The sequence below is a fragment of the Falco peregrinus genome, chromosome 2, assembly GCF_023634155.1.
Source record: "Falco peregrinus isolate bFalPer1 chromosome 2, bFalPer1.pri, whole genome shotgun sequence".
In the NCBI taxonomy this organism is placed as follows: domain Eukaryota; kingdom Metazoa; phylum Chordata; class Aves; order Falconiformes; family Falconidae; genus Falco; species Falco peregrinus.
This window is the reverse complement of record NC_073722.1, coordinates 41,194,363-41,215,133: the sequence shown is the minus strand read 5'-3', so window position 1 is coordinate 41,215,133 and position 20,771 is coordinate 41,194,363.

Genomic DNA, 20,771 nt, shown 5'->3' with positions numbered 1-20,771 from the left:
TACTTGGGCTGTGAGGGCATACTCTGATCTGGTTGCATGAAAGAAAAATTTCAGCCATGCATCTGGGTCATTTTCTTCTGCAGGTGAAGTGCTACCTGCTCCCACTGCCCCAGCCTTCATTGGTTTGCCCAGAGAGAGATGCTGGAAAGCAAATCATGCAGCGTCTACCTTGTGCAGTTGCTGCTGAGAACAGCTCGCAGAGCTGGGAAACTGCTTACCCTGCTCTTGTTGGAGATCGTGGGGTTTATTTAAATCCCCATTGGGTTCCTGCTAACCCTGCAGCAAGCCCCAGCCCAAAGCCTGGAAGGGAGCTTTCCCTCAGAACACCCTGACCAAGCAATACTTCGCAGAAGTAGCAAAACACCCAGCAAAAACCACCCAGCAAGTCAGGGCACCTTGCCTCAGTTTCCCTCTCTGTCAGGGCTATATCCAACAGGCCAGTGTCTTTTCTCATCCCCTCCTGGCCCCACACCTGACATTTCTGGCTGGCAGGCAGATGGGGGTGCTGGCAGGGTCCTCTTCAGATGTGATTTTGGTTTCTGCCTTTCCGCATCAGCCATGGCCCCTCTGCTCATCTGCTGCTGCCCTACTCTTTTTCCACATTTCCCATCACTTTACTTCTCCTGTTAAGCCTGAAACATCACAGGACAGCAGGGCTGGAGGAGACCACCAGCAATGAGCCTTCTCCATCTCCCTCCACTCCCTGGCATGTTGCCACCGTGCCCTGCACCTGAAGTCCTTGAACTTGTTGTGGGTTATGTGGTGGGCACTCACCGGCAGCAAAGCAAGTGCATTCTGTTGGCTTTTCCCCCTTCATATCAGCATTCCAGAGCACCTGTTAAATGCAAACCCAGAGAACTGAAATAATTCGTCCAGGCTTGGAGAAACCAGCCAGGACCAGAAAGTGTCCATGTATTCTTGCTCAGCTGCTGGCTCAGAGAACAGCTGGAGAAAACATCTTGTCCTACCGTCTCCTGGCCAGCAGGGCCCACGGCGTGATGTGGTGTAAAGAGCTGAAAGGCACAAATTCCTGAGGCAGGGCTAGAGCTGCCAGCCGGCAGGGGAATGGGCACCTGGATGTGGTCCAAGGAAAGTGCTCAGTCCAGGTGTCAAAAGCTGCCAGCATGTTTCTACCTGAGTATCAGAAATAAATAGAATAGAATATTTCAGTTGCAAGGGACCTGCAATGTCCAGCCCAGCCGCCATGTCATATTGATGCAGCCAAGGGAGACAGCGGTGGAGATCCACATCTGGATCTGAATTTATGCAAAGCTCCAGGGGGCTCAGCAGAGTTTAGGACTGGGCCCACCCTGGTGAGAGCCCACAGGGTGGGCAATGGTCTTTATAGCTAACGTTTAATGCCTTCAGCCTTTCCATACAGGCGATGTGCTCTGGACCCTCACTATCCTGGGGCAGGGAAACAAGGTTGCTGGACCGCTGGAGGTCCTGCCTTCCATGGCAAAACAAGGCAAGGTCCTGTCAGCTCTTTGTTATTAGTGACCCACCAGCATTTTCAGTGAGGGCTGTGTCATTAACCACGAGCCCCTGGGACCTTTCTGAAGTACAGTTACCTCCAGCCTCCTTCAGATGCTGCTACAATTTCCAAGCGTTGTGCAACAGCCAGACCATGGCACAGCGGTGTGGGGCACAGTCGTGTGGTCAGATGTGCCCTTTCAGGTGGACTGCCTTTCTGCAGCCAGGGCGCAATGATCACCTTTGCATTAACATCTAGGTATTGTGAAGCTTCATCACTCAGCTCTCACAATGTGCTCTGGAAAGAGATGGTGAAGGACAGATAGGCAAAGAACAAGGAGAACCTGAAGGACCAATGTGAATGTCCAGAAAAGTGTGGCCGGCAGGGCGGGGGCAGCGCCCGTCCCCCTGCCCTGGGCACTGGTGGGGCCGCCCCGCGGGGCCTGGGCTCAGCGTTGGGCCCCTCACGGCCAGACAGACACTGAGGGGCTGGAGCGTGTCCAGAGCCGGGCAGGGGCTGGGGCAGGGGCTGGGGCACCAGCCTGGGGGGGCGGGGGGGTCAGCCTGGAGAGAAGGGGGCTGGGGGGGACCCGGTGGCTCTGCAACGGCCTGGCAGGAGGCTGTAGCCAGGGGGGTCAGTCTCTGCTCCCCAGGAACCAGCGACAGGACGAGAGCAAACGGCCTCACGTTGCGCCAGGGGAGGGTGAGATTGGGTGTGAGGGAACATTCTGCACCGAGAGGGCTGGCAGGCGCTGGCACAGGCTGCCCGGGGACAGGGGACAGTCACTGTCCCTGGGGGTGTTCAAAAAACACATAGCTGTGGTGCCTGGGGACATGGTTCAGTGGTGGCCTTGGCCATGCTGGGTTAACAGTTGGACTCGACGATCATAAAGGTCCTTTCCAATGTAAACGATTCTGATTCTCTGACCCACACAATCATTCATTTCAAAAACCCAAGGACCCCAAATCCACATCTCAGCCAAGACTGGGTCGAGTGAAATCTGTTTTAAGGATTTTGTTCCTCTTGCCAGAGGCAGCCTCAGTCCTAATTAAGGTTAGGCCAAATGCCATGGCCAAGACTTCAGGAGACCACCCTTGTTGCCAAATCCTTTTTTTCTTCCTTCCTTCAAGTCAACTGCAAAACCAAAATGACCATGTTTTTTCCAGACCTTATTATAAATTAGCAAGGCTACCCACATATATTTATTATCCTACAACACAGAAATGTCATTGTAAACCACCACGGCCCACCATTTCAACCTTCTTTCCCGTCGTCTTTCATTAAGGTCATCTGAAAAGAGGGGGAGGTCGTGCCTCAGGCCCTGTGACGTGTCCCCTCAGGGGTACTGAAATGAAGAACATGAATTGCAAAGCCTGGCAGTCCCAGCAGGCTCTGGGGTGGGATGCAGCTGCCCACCAGGGACACCTGGGCCATGGAGAAGCTCATGTCACCATTTGCAAGGGGCTCGTTGATATGACCAGAGGACCAAAGGGACATGCACACCCTCCCAGAGCAGCACCTGGAGACCAAGAGCTAAGACAGCTCTGCGACCCTGTGCTTGCACAAGTGTCCTACGTGAGCCATCACACCCTAAGGTAACAGCGTCTCCCTCAGACTACCATTTCCACTGTAAAATGTGGATTTAAGTGGCCAGAAGAAACCATGAACTTGGCAAATCATTCTGGCCAGATGAAAAAAAGAACAAAAAATACACAAAAGTGGGGGAGGTGTTCAGAAAAGTCAACATCTGCCACAGCTTATTCACACTAGCAGTACTAAATCAAAACAAAGCTAAGGCTAGAAACAAAAGCAAAACGACTCTTTCAGTTTGGGTCCGATTTCCTTGTTTCTTTTTTAACAGTCTCTGTTTTCAGTGGAGGAGGTTCTTCTGTTTATTTACATGGTTTGACTCAGCCCCAAAATTCACTTTGATTTCGCAGTGTAAGCTGGAGTCTAGCTGGGTTATTTGCACAGCTGTCTGCGCGCCCCACTGCAAAGCACGAGCCCCTTGTACCGGAGGGCACAGGGACAGCCACCTAGGGTCAGCTCAGAAGTGCCACACGAGACATCCTGTGACGGAGGAGCAGGAGGGATGGCCACGGCATGTCTCAGCCTTTCTCTGGTCCTCCAGTGTCCCGGTGCAACCCACAGCACCATGCAAAGACAGGAGTGCGGTGAATTCACAGAGCCATGGCATCATGGCATGGTTTGGATTGGAAGGGACCTCTAAAGGCCATCTAGTCCAACCCACTGCCATTGGCATGGACACCTCCCACTAGCCCAGGTTGCTCCAAGACCCGTCCAGCCTGGCCTTGGACACTGCCAGGGATGGGGCATCCACAGCTGCTCTGGGCAACCTGTGCCAGCGTTCACACCCTCTCCTACATGCCATGAAAGCCACCAGAAACAACAGTTATTCAGCTAAAAGGAAAGGTGAGGTTAACATCTGCAGAAATAAAAAATAAAGCAAATTTAATGAAGAGTTCTGTGAGCAGCATGGAAGCAGGATCCTGGTTCCTTCTAGCCAAGGTCTGGGAAGACAGAACCCCCATCTAGGCAAACTGGTAGAGAATTTGCATGGACAGCCCCAAACCACACATCAGAGAGTAAAGAACCTGGAACAAGCCCAGCTTTTCCTCTTACAACTTTCTGTACAAGCACAATCCCAACCTGTGTGAGACAGCATGGTAAGAAAGAGCCACTGCTCTATGGTGAAGCAATTCCAATGTCAAGTTTAACCCAGATCCAGCCTCTGCAGGAGCCCCATCTGCCTCTCAGCTCAGGGTGGAGGAAGAGAAGGGTATGGAGGGTTTCTTGGTGACATCCCTGGTTTGCAGCTTCTGCCCCATCTCCACAAAGGTAGTGGTAGGGGATTTTGAGGGTTCATGTTTTGGGGGTCAGTTCCAGCAAAGGAAAATCATGCCTTAATCTTCTGGATGAGCTGATGCATCTCCTGGGAAAAGCAAGTTGGGCAATCACACTGAGACTTTTGATGTGCACCAGAAGTGCAACCGCATAGTTAAGCAGTCCCAGCATGAGAAGCAAAATGATTTTATAAAGTAGAAGAGGAGATAAAATGAAGAACCAGATGAAGGTCACAGCCTGTGTACTCATCCTGGCATAGCATTACAGTCCAGTCCTACCACTACAGGAGATAGATCAGGACACCAGGGCTTGGTTGAATTGTGTAGCGGTCCAATTGTGTAGGACTGGGATATCCCACCTACCTCTAGCTGCGGTGCCAGAAGAGCCCCAGTCTCTTGGAGGTCCTCTGCTAAATCCACCAGCCCCACAGGGATGACCCAGGAATGCCAGGTCATTGCCTCAGAGAGCAAAGTTGCTTCTACTGGATTGAAACTTAGGGAGGGAGGAAGCACTGGCTTTATAGAATGAATGTATTACAAACTTTTCCAGGACTGAAAAGGAATTTTAGGAAGATGTTAAAAGCTTTCATGTTAAGCCTACAGTCCTTTCTTCCTTTTCCCTGACTGAGCATTGCAGGAAGAAGCAGCCTTGCTATGCCAGGAGGAGGTTGCAACAGGCATGTGGCCAACAGAGAAGATGGTTTGCTGCCAGACAAGGAAGAGATCTGCTCAAGGACAGAACCCCATCCTTGGGAAGTACTGTTGGTATAGCAAATGCAAGGACATTCCCCCCTCTGATTGCCCTGATTTCAGGCCTCCCTCTGATGCATGAGGAACGAAACAGCTGCAGAAAACAGCTGGAAGCTTCCCTCTCCACCCAACAGGGGCAAAACATTTTTTTTCTTCTAATCTCACTTTTGCAAAATGCTGAATTATTTTAGCTGAATTTTTCCAAAAACGTTTCAGTCTGCAGGCAGCCAGCCAGCCTGGAGAAAAAGTAAAGTCTGGCAGAGTTATCAGTAATTAAAGACAAAGTTTTATAACAGGAAACAAGGAGCATGTTAATGATAGATACCAGCTCTCCCTTTAGAGAGGCAGCACCTCACCAGCCACTGAAATAGAGATGCCCTGGGGCACTAGAAAGGAGTGAGTTATTTATGGAGGGATGGGGGGATGGGTGGGTGGGTGGGTGGGTGGATGGAGCAAAATGGTAAAAACCCAAAGAAGCCCATTCCCAGCTCAGGACAAAAGGCAGTGTGCTCTTCATGTCCTCTGGATAAAGCCCTACAAGCACAGCCATAGCCAGAGGAAGTCCTCTCAGCCCCTCCTCCATGGGCATTAGACATGCTTCAGGCTGCCCTTCACAGCTGCCCTGCAGTCCATGGCACTGGTGGCATCAGTTGTCACCTCACTGGGAGATGGGGTGGGGGTGCAAACTAATTCATTTCAGTTTTCCACTGATACCTGCAGGGGTCCTTGGTCTTCCGACCATGAGCAGCTCGTGGAGCACCAGACTGCCCAGATGGGATGCTTTCCCTAAGCTACCCATAGAATCACAGGGAAATCATGCATGGTCTTCCAGTGCTTGGACCACTGAAGATGGTATCTTCAACAGAGGACAGGTCTTCTGAAATAAGAGGGGTGCTTTGGGATCTAGCAAGGGGACAGTGCCACCAAATAAATTCAACACTGCACAAACAAAGCTCTGCATGGGTAGCTTGCTCCAAAGGCACAAAGCAGTCCTCTTTGTCCTTGGAAAAGCAGGCTTATGACCTGTCACAAGCTCCTAATACATATTAAGACCACCAAAAGCCTCACCAGAATGCAGTTCCAAATTGCACAGACTGACCTGGGGTTTCCAGCTAGCTTGGCCATTGAACACACGTGGAAGCAGCATTGCAGAGCTCTGGGCTTGCTCACGCCAGAGCTGGTGCTCCAGTGAGAAATGCAGCTGGAGACTGTAATCCAGCAACAGACAGCTGGAGGGTAGCAGATTTCCATCAAAACCACAAAATGACAGGATTGCAGATACAGCAAAAGCTGTGAACAATCTGAAAATCTGCTGTGGCCAAGAGTATCTATATCTCATTTGGGATCAGCAGGATAGACTGACCAGCACATTCAGACCTCAGGAATACCGACTTAGGAATTCTTGGATTGTTAAAGTATCTTGTTTGGACTTTTTTTGGTCTGTCTTCTTGATTTTGAACCATTAGGTCCTATCTTTTCAGCCTCCTCTGTGCAGCTGGATGGACCAAATATTTTTCTTGCCTGAAGATCTATTCATGCAGTATTCCTGTGAACACTCACACAAGCTAGGGCATCAGAGATCCAGCCAGCAGCCAGAAGTGTCAGTATCCCTGGTGTATTGTTCTTAATTAGTTGCTATAATAATTTTTCTATTAATTGATTTTATTGTTTTGGTTCCTAAGCTACTCTTTCATGGGCCAGGATCACTTTGTGCAAGATGCCATAAAACAAAACCAGTTTCTGGTGCAAAGAGATAGGATTCCCACATTTCCAGTCTATATTTCAAGTTTGCAGAGTGAGATTTCAAACCTTTGTACTCTTGGACAGGGGAGTAATAAGGTCAGCATCACAAAAAGTACAAAGGGATGTGTATCCAGCGACATGCGTTTCCCACCAAGGAGCCAGAAGATGCAACGACAGCTTCAAGCATGATGATTGCCTGCAGAGAGGTATGGTCAATACTCCATCCCTTCTTCCCCTCCCTCTCCCTCTCCATCGGCATGTGAGCAGAGGGAGGTCTGATGTAGCTGGGACAGCTGTGTCCATCGCTACAGGAAATCCTGTGGTGAGAAGGGACTGTGTCTGGGAGAGGAAGGCAGGCAGGGGAAATAGGGCTGTCAGGATTTAAAGTAAATATCTTGTGCTAGCCACATCTCAGGCCCTGTGATGCTCATGTGCCCACCAGGGTCTGATGAGATTTCGCTCAGGGCCTAGCCCTGGTTTGGGTTTATCTAAAAAAAAAAAAACAAAACAAAGTGCTTTATGGCTCCCTTCTGCAGAAATCTCCTTTCTGTCTCCTTGCTCCCACCACTGCCCCTTCCATTGCTGCACTGAGTTGCCTGGTCCCCTCTGCAGGGAGTAGCTCAACAGATGAACCCCTACAGCCACTGGCTCTGCTCCCCCAACACATGGCCTTCCAGAGATGCTCCCCACCGCGTGCTCCCTCCATGACAAAGCAGTGCCTCGAGCCTGGCACAAGGCATGGGAAGGGGGCAAGACCTAGTGCTCTGATGGATCTGGGAGACCAGGTAAAATCCTGGCTTTGCCAAAAAAAAAAAAAAAAAGCTGGACTTCAGGCCAGTTGCAATGGTCACTGGTCCATCACTCCTGCTAACTCCAGGGTTTCCCCAGCTTGGCCCTCATCTGTTTCTGCAGCAGGAGAAGCATGTGATCTTTCCAGAGCCAGATGCTGGCCAGCTGCCCTCCAACCGGTTTCTCAGGCTACCTGGTGAATGGAGGCAGTGGGATCTCCTTCCACCGTCACTGAAGGTCCAGCGTGGGGTCCCTCAAGCATGATGCACGCATGCTTAAAGGGATGCCAGAGTCACCCCTTTTACCTTCCCTTCTCTCCCTCATCTGTCTCCCACATAAGCCAGCTCCCTGTGCCCTGGCCTGGCCAGATACTAACCTCACCTGCTGCTCAGACGGCATCATGGATACACCCCTGCTGCAGTGACCCTGTCTTCTGGCCCACAAGACCTCCAGCCTGGGACCTCCTCCCTGGTTCTGTACACCTCACTAAGCAACTCCTTGTCCCCGGAGCAGCTCCCAACACACTTTCTCCTGCTTGGAAAGAGGAAGCGAGTCTTTTCTGTCCTCCCTAACATTACACAACCTCCACACAGTTGTAGGCCCAAGTAGTAGGTTCAAGTCAAGAACACTTTGAAGATGTGGCTCAAGTAAGCGTGGGGAGACATCAAGACCACAACTTACAAATGGAAAAAATTTCCCAAAGACCGGGCTCTCACATGCCTATCTAACACATTCTAAACAGCCCACAGGAATTTATCTGAATGAACAGAGCTAGTAGCTGGCCTCCAAATCCACCCCTCCTTGGAGAGCCAGACCCAAGACTTGTAGCCCTCAGAGGAACTTGGTGTCGGCTGCAGATAGCAGTGTGGCATGAGGACTTGTACATGGACCAGCCCGCAGCGAGGCCTGGCTTTACGTCATTCTCCAGTGTCTGTGTGGATGATGATGGGGTAAATATACTGAAAATCTCAGCAGGGCAGCACTGTTGTCTTCACACTGAGCAGGTGAAGCCACAGCCATGCCTGTCCCATCAGCACGGACCAGAGCAAAGCACCAGTCCCTGAGCAAAGCATCGCCAGCAGAGTTTTAAATACAGGTTTCTAAAGGCTAGTGGTAGTGGACACCAAGCACTTTTCAGGCAAGAAAAGCTGGCCCCGACCTTCACTGCTGATGGAGGAAGGGGAAAGGAGAGCATCCATGCAGGTCCTCCCAACCCCACTCTCCCACCTTCCCAGAGAAGAGCCACATGCCCTGCATGGCGCCTGCGACTCCGGAGACATCTCCGCCCCACCATCACTGCTGTGCTTCTGGATATAGCCACTAGAGGATGGCAATGTCCTAGGTCACCCACCGCATGCTGGAAATCACCGAGATCCAGTTTCAGAAACCAGTGGTATGGGGGATCCCATCAGCGCCGAGGCCACCGAAAACACCCATCCCGTGTCACTCAGGTCCGAATCACAAGCTGAAAATCCCCAGCCCTCAGCTCTGCTTCACATCCCAAGCAAAGACAGCCCCTCCAGAGACCAGTCATAGAGAATTTTCAGGGGATCAGCCCACACGTGCTCCCTGGTCCCCTCAGGACATAGGTGGGTGGGTGTTTTGCTATATTACCTGGTGCATTTTGAGATGTTACTGTTCCCCCCCAGTTTTTCTGACCACAGGACAGTCAGACCCCCAGCATCAGGGAGTCCCTGACACCTCCATGGTTTTCTTGCATCCACCATCAGATGGCTTGACCAGAGCAATGACCCTCTGGGTTCTCCACAGGGCTGTGATTTCCAGCAGAAAGCAGGGAGCCTGACAAGCCAAGAAGATGGAGGCAGCCCTGCACTAACCCCAGCATGCTTTCCAGGGGACTTTCAAGGCAAACAAATGTCTGGGAACGACAAATGACAAAGTAAAATCCTGATTATGCCAAAAATGCCCTGTCTGAGCCACAGCTTGAAGAAATATTCCTCCTCACGAGGAAACATAAAAGCCAAGCTGAGCTGCAGAATGAGATGAGCTGTATTATCTTTGAACGATGTAATTATTCCCTCACTGGGGAATAAAACATCATCAGTTGTTTCAAACTAAGATCACGGTTAGGAGTGTGAACAAACTTGGGGCTGTGTGTGCCTTATTCATGGGTGCACATCGCCCTGCTGCAGCCACGGTGTGGGTGATCTGAACAGTTTCTGGGGGAGCCAACCTCTCCTCTCCCCTGGGGTTGAATTCTGCCCACTGTGCAAGTGCTTTCCTCCAAGCCAAGAAGAAAATGTTCAGTTCCTGGTGGGTTTGAGCAAAGCAACAAGGATAGCCCTCCTAAGACATGGGGGAGAATTAATTAGCTCAATATGCAAATAGATCTCAGTATGCAAGTAGGTAGAATTTGCTCATGCCTGCCTTAGAGTGAATATCGGTAGTGATGACGACCTCTTCACCAGCTGAGGGCAGCTGTGGATTTCCTCTTCTCTCCCATACAGAAGACAGACCCAGCTACTCTGAGCACAGTCCAGCCAGCGTGGTGGATCTGCTGTCCTGGCCCTAGTACACCAAGGTCTCTCTTGGACTGGGGAGCTCAGAATAGGACATGGTCTCCAAATGTGGTCTTGCGGTGGTCCCAGGTCCTGCTGTGCAGGTGTCCAGCCTGTCCTGAGGTATGACATTTGCCTCTGCTGAACTTAAGGAGGTTCTATTGACCTCATTCTCTGTCCTGATGAATAGCATCCCTTCTCCCTGGTTTGGTGTTGCCCAAAAAATGCAAAGACCCACCGTTGGCTCTGGGAATCCTCGCAACCAACCTCAGGATGCTGGGGAAAAAAAAAAAAAAAAAGAATAAAGCTCCTCAAGTGCCCCAGGGCACCCCACATATGTTGGGGATACTTTGCTTTGGCCATCTGCACTAGCCATTGGGTGCTTTCAGGGGCCGGAGGGACATGGTGATACCTTGCCCTTCCCAGGCCATATCCCAGCCCTGGGGAGGGGGACCCGGTGGCACAGCATCCACCGCAGTATCCCTGAAACACTTCCCTGCTGCCAAGTAAAGGCTCTGACATCAGTGTTTTGATGCCAAGCAGTTGCATAACACCTGGGGGTGTCCAGGGCTCTACGCTGTGTCAAGGGCAGGGACAGAAATAGATCCCCAAATTCCAGCTCCCTGCTTTCTGTCTCCCTCCTCAGGTCCATGCTGGTGGCCTCCAGCCTGGCACAGGCATGGGAGGGACAGAGGGAGCTGCTGGCCCCGGGGAAGAGGTTGTCCCCCTCCATAACAAGGTGGTAGCAGAAGCAGTACAGATCAGCACTGCTGGTGGCACACCCTGTGGTGCCTTCAGAGGGGGACCCCAGCTCAGTGACCCCTGCCACCCTCATGTGGACTGTCTAACTGAGCATCGGGAGCCCTTTCCTCTCTGGTGGGGATTTTCACACAGTGGCTCAGCTTTCTCCACCCAGAGTTATAAAAAGATACAGTGAGACCTAAGGTTCATCCAGCAAATTCCTTCCAGCGAGAAGAGTAGGTTTTCACAAGGGACCGGGTTGATGTTTCAAAGCCAGAGCCAAGTCCAGCTGAGTCAAAGCTCCCTACCAGCTTGCCAGCTGGATGTGATGCACCCCAGTTTTACGGGAAAGGCATCCAGCCAAGAGGTGTATGAAGCATTGCCCAGGTCATGTGGTCCTTACCTGCACACAAAACAGGGCATCAGCTACGTGAATGGAGACAGGTGCCTCCTCCGTGGGACCAGCCTCCATAGATCATAAATCATCCCAAAGATGCTCAGCTTGAAAATTCCTGATACTGCGCAGGAAAGTCCTTGGTTGGAAGGGCACTCGCACTCTAAGCTCTCCCAGCTCTCCCCGGGGCTGGTGGGACAGGGGGTGAAAAGCACCTTCTGCCCCCTCCCCCCCCCCCCACAAGGAGAGTGGCTCTGCTGCAGCACCCAGGTTCAGGATGGACTTTGGCCAGCTGCTGAGCAAGGTTACCCAACGCAACTGCCCAATGCCATCCTCAAAATGCTGAGGACACAGCCCAAGTTTTCTGGGTCAAGCCAGCGAGACTGGCCTCTCCCAAGGCCTTGGGACAACTTTGCATTGAGCTGCAGGTCTCCCAGCCTTGCTCTGCAGAGGTAATAATCCTCTTCAGTTCAAACCAAAGCTCTGACCTGGAGTTCTCAAATTTTGAGGGAGCTGCAATATGTTTTCCAGGGCCTCCTGCTCTCTCCTTTCCTTGTGACAGTGTCCCACACCATGGTGTCCCATTTCCCATGGGAGCTGCTGATCTTTCCCCCTCTATTTCCAGCAGCAATGTGAAAGACCATCACTTGGTGCCCTGAGAAGAACATTACAAAGCCGGATGTCTCTGGGGAGAACAGGTCACCCCAATGGGCCGTGCCTCAGTTTCCCCAGCTATCAAAAGAGGATTAGTTCATTTCCAGGATGTCGTGAGGAACAGAAATAAACAACACTGGGGCAGGACCAAGCATCATGCAGGCAACAGCTTATCTGGGCTGCTCCCAGCACTGCCCAGGAAGAGAAGATCTGATGAAGCCTTGCATCCCCAATTAGCCCAGTAACAGGCAGGGACATCATGGGGGCAGACACGTGGCGTGCTGTGTTTCCTTATGCTCAGAAATTACTCCAGTTGCTGAGCCCCAGTTCTTCCAGTCTCCCCATTTATCCACAGTATAAATGCAGAAAGGGTTTGCGGGGAGAATCCCGGTGCCACACCTGCACTTCAGGACTGGCCACCCACATGTCAGGGTGGGAGGAGAGGTGAAGCCCTTACAGGCATGGCTTCCATTTAGCGAAGGTGCTGCTGGGCTGGGATTTCTCCTACTGGAGAGGTGTTTGCAGGAGGATTTCACCGCAGAGAGGAGAAAAACACCTTCAGCATCACCCCCATCACCCTATCGATGAAGCCCCAAGCCCACCCAAGAGGAAGGAAAACCCCTGTGAGGGTTTTCACCTACATTTTACACCTGGGGAAACTGAGGCACGGGGCGCACCTTGGCCAGAGGGTTCCCAGCTGCTGTTTCTCTGCAAGCATGGGAGGATTTAAGGGTGCAGCCAGCATCATGCATCTTCTCTCACTTTCTTGGCCCAGCTCATGCAGAGTAAGGGATGCCCACCTCCCCATCTACCCCCTCCTTGTGCAATCACCTTAATTATGGCTTCAGCGGAGGATCCCACCTCTCCCTCCTCATTCACTGCCGTTTCTACCTGGGTGATTGCACACTGATTTTCTGCCTCACGAGCAGCTTTAATCCCCCCATGAGAAGCTAACCTTCTCCCGTTACAGGGCCAGGATGGCGCGGGGGAGATCACTTGGGATCATTTCTCACAATGTGTGTAACAAGAGGTCTGGGTTTCTCTCCCTGGGCTCACATTGCAAACTCAGCTCTGTTGCTTCCCACCAGCTTAATCATGAAAATTTCTGAATTCCTGTGTGACATCAACGCCAACCTCCTGAAAAGCCAACCACTCCCCTCCATGGCTGGCCAGGGCCAGGGAAGCTTTGCAGAAGCATCATAGCTTCTGTCCGCAGGTGGAATGGGAAGTCCCTTCTCACCCTGCTTTAGTATAAGGGCTGATGACCGTGCTGGGAGCTGCAGACTCCCATTGGGGTGTAAAGTCAGGGGGTGACCATCTCATCATGCTGCTGCCAGGGTAGCATCATGTTTGCAGGGTGCTTTGGTGTCCAGGTCCAGCAAGAGAAAAACAGGTTAGAAATGACTGTGGGCAGGATGTGCTGACCCAGCGAGTCCTTGGCTCTCTCCTTCCATGCTGTGTAGGGGAGCAGCCAGAGCTGGAAGATGCTCGGGGCAGGGACTGAATCTTCCTATAAACAGAGGCAAAATTTCCCGTAACCACAAGGCAAACAGCTCTGAGAAAGGCCAAGACCCACAACCCCCAAAAAAACACTTCAGAGGAGCGAGTGCTGGAGGAAGGATTAGAGGAGAGCCTTTTTGGGTGGCCCCTGCTGATGATGCATTCAGCATTTCCTTCTCCTCGCTCTCCCGACCGGGCTCAGCCGGCTCCACGGGAAACTCTGTGTTTACTGGCGAGCGATGCTATCAGGATCCACAGCTCTGCCCATACTTGCAGGAGGTAAATCTGCATTTGGTACGAAGGGTGGGGACTTTCCTCGCTCCCGACTTTAAGGCAACTTCAGAGGAGCAGTGCCTGCCTCCCGCCAACACACAAGAGCAGGCGCCTGATGGCCACTTCACCAGATTTTTTCAGACATGGAAGAGGCAAATTAATTGGCCCCTCCAGCCTGGCCCCAGTGGTAGCCATGAGAACAAGGCTGGAGATGTCATTTCTTGCAGCAGCTCCAGGGGATTTATTTTCCTCTCTATATATTTATTTGTTTGTTTGTTTGTTTATTTATTTATTTATTTAAGGATAGAAATTATTGGATCTGCAGAGTCATTTGCTACCTAAAGCTCGCTCCACGAAGGATCCACTCTTCACATGAGGCAGGAGGCTCACCAACAGTATGCTGGGTCCCAAATTCAGTGTCCTCAGCTCCAAAAGCATTACGCAATCAGAAGAGCTCTGGTCATCCCATCTGCTGGATGTTGCAGTGGTGGCCCTCCAACACTCAGAGACCCTTGATGTCCATTGCATGAGGTCTTCTCTGATTCCTCCCACATGCTGCTGCCCCTTGAACATGGCAACATCCCCATATCCTATGGACCTGGCATGGGATAGGAGAAATCTCATACCCCTGCCCACCTGCATCCTGACTTATTTGTGATGCCATAAGCCAGGTAGCACCCCACCACCTCCACGCACAAATGCATCTCCTCTGACTTTCACCTGCTGGGAAATTGTCCCCCATGTGAAAGTGGTCCCCGGCTTTACCCAGGAACCCCGTCTCTCTGCAAGGTCTTTCCCAGCCTAATTTTGAATCAAACCTAGCCGATCAAGTGTGGCATCACCAAACTGAGGCATCACCGCGAGGATCTGAGGAAAGGACTCTATTTAATGAAGATTCTCTGGGCTCTCAGCTCCCCTCCTCATGCTTTGATTGCAAGATCTCTATTTCAACAACAACAACATAAAATCCAAAAAGCAAATTGCCCTCAAAACCCCTGGGGCAGTGACGAATTTTGGCCCAACACTCCACCTTATGGCTAAATCAATGTGTTAGAGGGAAGTGGCTGCTCCTGGTAAGGTGGGAATCGCCTTCCATTTCCAACACAGCTGCTTGGAGGGGTGTAAAATCCCTGAAACTGCCAAGTCTCAGAGGGATGCTGGTGAGACAAAGCAGACGGCAGATCACAGGAACTGCAGACTCCAGCTCTTGCATAGTCTCATGACCAAGCGTACCCCAAAACTGTGCCTGGAATGGATCCCACCTGCAAACCCCAAACACTCCTGGACAGGATGCACTACAGCAAAAACCCGACTGAAGGCCTGGCAGAGCTTTTGGGGTGAGACTGTGTGTGTGTACGTGTGTGTATGTGTATGTGTGTGTGCGTGTGTGTGACCATCTGAGTCTGCGGAGGGCAGCTTGGACCCTTTCCTAGTTTGGAGCATTCCTGTCTCTTTATGGCTGATGTTCTCCAGATGTTTTGTATTGCAGTCTCATGTGGAAACCCACTGGCCCCGGGGCTGAATCCTGCTCAGCCCTCCACGTTACACCAGGCAGAGAGGAGGAACATAGCTGTACGGACACCTTTTATTATATTTATCACATATTTAAAGCAACCCTGGAGCTGAACCACGGCTGTGCAAAAGTGCCTACCCCAGCATTCACTCTTACCTTTGAACTCTTTTTTCCCAAGGAGACACTGCATGCGTGATCACCCCGTCTCCACAAGTCCATCAAGTACAGTTAAACAGAAAGATACGGATACAACCTCTGGCTCAGGAAGTCCCAAAGCAGCAAATTGCCGGAAACTGAGAGAATATAATGTGGAAAGCATTACCCTGGCTTGGCCCTTGCCTTGCATTCCTCCCGAGCAGCTCCCCTCGGTCCCGGCCAGCTGATGGATACTAGCAGAGATGGACCGTGGCTTTGAGCCAGGAAGAGCTCTCGTCTCACCTTGCATGCGTGTTCCTTGCCCCTATTGTCCAGTTTCGGTGGATTTTGTTGAATGAGTGGAAGCTGCAACCAAGGATGCAGCTGGTTTCACTCCCTGCCTGCGTATTCTGTGGGTGGGATGATGTACTTGGGGCACACTTAAGGGTAAGGGGGAATTTGGATCCCCTCCTTCAGTTCTCAGCTCTGGTTTGGTTCCTGTAGGCAATGAATGTGGCACTTCTCAGCTTGGTCCCTGTTGGTAAATGCCCCATCCCCAACAGGGACATGGTGGGTCCCCAGCCACAGGACAAGGCCATGGTGGCCCTGGCAGCATCATTGCAGCAAGGCATCACATTTTCTGTGCATTAGTCACCATGAGGCCTATGTACACACTGTCTCGGCAAACCGGTTTGACCTCCTTTTAAGGAACTTTCTCATTTACTATTTATAGATTTTTTTTCTCTTTCCAAAAACATCCCTCCTTTGTCCTTCTCCCTCTTCATCCCTCCATGGTCCATACACCACTGAGGTTGAGGAGCAGTCCTGCCCTCTCCCGTCTACAAATCTGCCCATTACTGGGGCTGCATACCCCGCCCTAAGCCTACTTCTCCATTTGCCACCCATCCTCTGCTCTTCCCTGCCTGTCCATCCTTGTACCAGTGACAGATCCTGCACAGGACAAGGGAACTCAGGCTAAACAAGGGTCTTTTTCTGTGAGCAGGAGGCTACAGGCAGAGCCCTGTAGCGCTAATGGGGTGAGGAAAGTTCTGGCTGCCTAATGGGAATTCCTGATCTCTTCCTTGCATCTCAGGAAACTGCCTGCATCCACCAGCAAATGCTCCCTGTTCCAGAAGAAGGCACTTGAAAAGTTTTCCTGACCTCAGTGGTAGGAAAACAGCCATGGCAATCAGCTTTCCATTGTGATGGCACTGATAGCAGCTCCAGGCTGTGCCGGACACCCCAAACTGCCAGAGGCTGGACACTCCTGGAAGGATTAGTCCCTGCCTGTAGCTCTGAGCACTACAGCCATGCTTTCCCCAGCTAAAGCTTTCAGCATTGCCCAGCAATGTCCAGGTTGTTCATTTTTCCTTGGCATGTTTTTGGTACAGTCTGGAGCACAGCATGAAGATGAGGATGAACCTGTGTGGATGCAGGCTGTGCTGTGCCACCTCCAAGCACCTAAAAACGGGCCCCAACTCCATTTACTTCCCAGCATGGGTGCAAGCAGTGATTACCCAGATTCCCCTTTCCTATTTGGACTGGCAGGATCCTGTGTTGCAGCTGAGCCCCACAGTGCATCAACGGAGAGGAAGAGCCATGGGGTTTGAGTTGCCACCCAGGAGCAACACCTGCTCTGCTCATTAAGCTGGACGTGATGCTCACAGCGAGATCACCCTGGGTGGGTGCAAGGACCGCAGAGGTGGGTCACGAGGAGGTGGGTCACCCTTGGGCAAGCCCTGCAAAAGCAGCATTGTTCCTTGACTCATAAAGCCATTCATGAGTCAAAGCTCCCGGGTAATCGTGCCCTGTTACAAGGAAGAGGAATAGTCTGCCCTGCTCCACCCCACTCCACATCAGTCTGGCAAGGGGCAAAATCAAAATCCTGCTGACGCCGTGAAAGGGGCGGAGAAGAGGTCTGAGAAAGCAATCCTACACCCCAAGTGGAGCAATGCCTGTGCTACCAGCTGAACAACGCTGTGGCAGCAGGGATGGAGTGAGGAGGTTCCCTTCATCCCATTTCAGAGGCAGAGGTATGGGATGGGCACGTTCTGCATGAGTCTGACATTCACCAAGTGTCCTTTGCTGGCCATGCTCCCTCCTGGATCAGTGAGCAAGGCCACAACATAGACCTCAAGTGAAAGGGGGGAGAAAAGGAAGCAAGGTATGGGGACATCAAGCAGTCATGGTGGATGAAGAAGGAATAGAAGGGGCAGAGCGAGGGGGATTATTTCCAGTGAAGGAGCTGGAGGAGGATGCACAGGCTTCTGGAGGTGTCCTGGACCTGACAGCAATATACCATGGTGTCCTGGTTTTGGCTGGGATGAAGTTAATTTTCTTCCCAGTAGCTGGTACAGCGCTGTGTTTTGGGTTTAGCAGAAGAACAATGTTGATGACACGCTGATGTTTCAGTGGTTGCAAAGTCATGCTTACCCTAAGCCAAGGCCTTTTCAGTTCGCCGTGCTCTGCCAGCGAGGGGCTGCACAAGGAGCCAGGACACTGACCCGAACTAGCCAAAGGGCTATTCCATACCATAGAACGTCATGCCCAGGATATGAACTGCGGGGAGCTGGCTGGGAGGGGCCGATCGCTGCTGGGGGACTGGCTGGGCACCGGCCAGCGGGTGGTGGGTGATTGTATTGTGCATCACTTGTCCTCTTTGGGTTTTATCCCTCTCTCTGTTTTCTCCCTTTTCATTACAATATTATTATTAGTAGTATTATAATTATATTTTACTTCAATTATTAAATTGTTCTTACCTCAACCCACAGGTTTTACCTTTTTTCTGACTCCCCTCCCCATCCCATGGAGAGTGGGGTGGAGTAAGCGAGCGGCTGCGTCGGGCTTAGCTGCCAGTTGGGGTTAAACCATGGCACATGGGGCCTGGGGCCAGAGGAGGGGACACTCTGCAGGAGCCCAACGCTTCCTCTGCCCCCCAGGTCTCCCATCAACACCACTTGCATGATAGGCTTGGCCAGACTGCTCAGGCTGAAGGTCCCTTTGACCAGCAGAATCAAGATATAAGAATAGATGGTCCAGGTAGGCTGGTTTTATGTCCTCTCTACAGCTGACATGCTGAGATGGCCAAAGCCTATTGCTGCTGGCAGAGTTGAGCTCACACCACAGCTTCTGCCACTGACAGATGGGCTGAGGGATGAGATTTCGGCAGATTAGACCTCACCCAGTAACACGGTCAGGCAAACCCTGAGGGAAGCAACCAGAGGGTCAGTGATGAGAAGGGAAGGTCAAACAGGAGTTCTCCTGTGTGACCCACTAACACCTTCTGCCTCATTTCATTGAGGCCGCAGCTGAGGATAAACCCTTTAGCCCTGTGAAATCCCTGCTGAGGCCAGGAAGGGCTCCGGGGGGCCACGTGTCACCAGGCAGTGACAGCACTACGGATCTACACCTCCCACCACCTCCTCCATGCTGGAAGTCAGAGGGTGTCTCCCCCCACAGCCACCTCATTAGTTTTTATCCAAATAGGGAAAATTACACTCAAGCCCTGCTGAGGCTGGTGTTCACCTCCTTGCCAGACAAATTTTAGGTTTTCTGCTCAAATGAGGGCCCTTGGGCAGTGACAAGTCCTGGGTCCATCAGGCCCACAGAGTAGATTACTGCTTTTGTTGGGCTACATGAGCGGAGGTAGGTCTAACTTGCCCCGGGGAACCCAAAACTCTGCCAGCTCTGCTCTCTCCGCAAGCAAGACTGAAATGCCACCCAAAAAGAGCTTGTCTCTGTCCCACAGGCAAGTTGTGATCCACCCAAGGCAACCTCAGAAGAGGAGATCCTGGCAGGCTGCAGGAGGTGGTGAGTCAGGGCTGCTGCAAGCACTCCAGCCTCCACTCACTTCACAGGGACATGCAGGTCCCATCCCTGGGCTTGTCACCCCCTTTGTCCTGCGATGACAACAGATCTGCCATAGCATTTGTGGCCCAGCACCACCTGAGCTCAGGACTGTGCTAGGAGGAGAGCTTTGCAGCTGGCTTGGTTCATGTGTTGTGAGAAGAGTCTCCTAAAGATGAGCTGCTCCACAACAAGTCCTCAACCCCCTCTGCTTCCTCCCCAAAATCAGAATAAAGACTTCAGGGTGTCTCTAGAGACTGGATCAGTGCAGAGGAGTGTCATGTGCATCATAAGAGGAGGAGGAGGTCCCTGGCCCCAGAGAAGGCAGCCTCTGCTCCATCTGCTCTACGCACTTTGCCAGCGGGGGCTGTGCTTGTGCAGCGCAGCCGCAGCTTTGCAGTGGGATGGAAGGAGGCGGTGGAGGTCCATCAGCCGGCCTGCGAGCCTTCCTATAACTAAGGGCGGGTGATTGTCACAAAGCAAAAACGTCCCGGAGAGGAATGAGAGGCGAAAGGAGACATATTCCACCTTCCCCACAAGACAGACCCACCCTTCCTTATCATGTCATCTCTCTGCAGGAAGGTCCAGGCATGCTCGACCTCAAATGCCTTCGCTCATCGGGTAGGAAAAAATGGATCTTCTCATACATGAAGTGGGTGTTATTAGCAGGAGCACACGGAGCAGGGAGAAAGTGACCAGCATGGTTTCCTCCGCAGTCAGGGTGGTGAATCAGAGCTCAGGGACATGTCCCCACTCCCCGAGATGAGCCAGTTTCAGGTGCCTCTGTCCTGCAAGCCTCACACCACCAGCCCACAGACAAGACACTGCTCATCTGATCCTTCCCCTTCCACCAAGGGGACTTTCCTGGCCACATCCCCATGGAGACAGCAGTGCTTCCCAAAGGGGACACTGAGGCAGGGAGGACAGTGCATCACAGGGAGCTGTTTGCTGTAGTGGCAGCAAAGTCTGGGTGCGGGGCAGTATCTGGAAGCCCAGTGCCAGCACTGGGAATCCCCACAGCCACCCCGCACCACGGTCCAGGGGCAGAAGGTCCCTGCCTGTGGGGCTGGTTTGTGCATTTTTTTCTCTCTTCCAGGGAATTTCTCCCTCTGGTGAAATGTCACAGCCTGGTTTCCACCTGCACCCCAGACTCCTTCATGCCTGTGTCATCACCTCCTTGGGGTGGATGTCATCTAGTCTCCTCCCAGGTCTCAGCAGCTCAGGAATGCTAGAGGAGGAGGTGGCATTTAAGAAGCCATGCACTGAGCATGCTAGTCCTCAGCTCCCTCTGGGTCCTGACAGTCAGACTAAGCTGGAGTCCTACTCTCCCACATGCAGACTCCCACCAGTGCAGCCCCGTCCCTCAGAAATCAACCCTCACAGACTTCCCAGAGGAGCAGCCTGCAGGGACACCCTGCCCTGTGCATCCTCAGACTGTGGTGACAGCAAGCAAGGCCGTGCCGCAGGACTGGTCCTGATCCATGGAAAGCCCATGCTCATGTGCCATCTGGCTGGCAGCATGCTCTTCCCAAACCCCGCCGGTACTTGGGCTGGGCTGGTTTTCCCCCTCCCACCC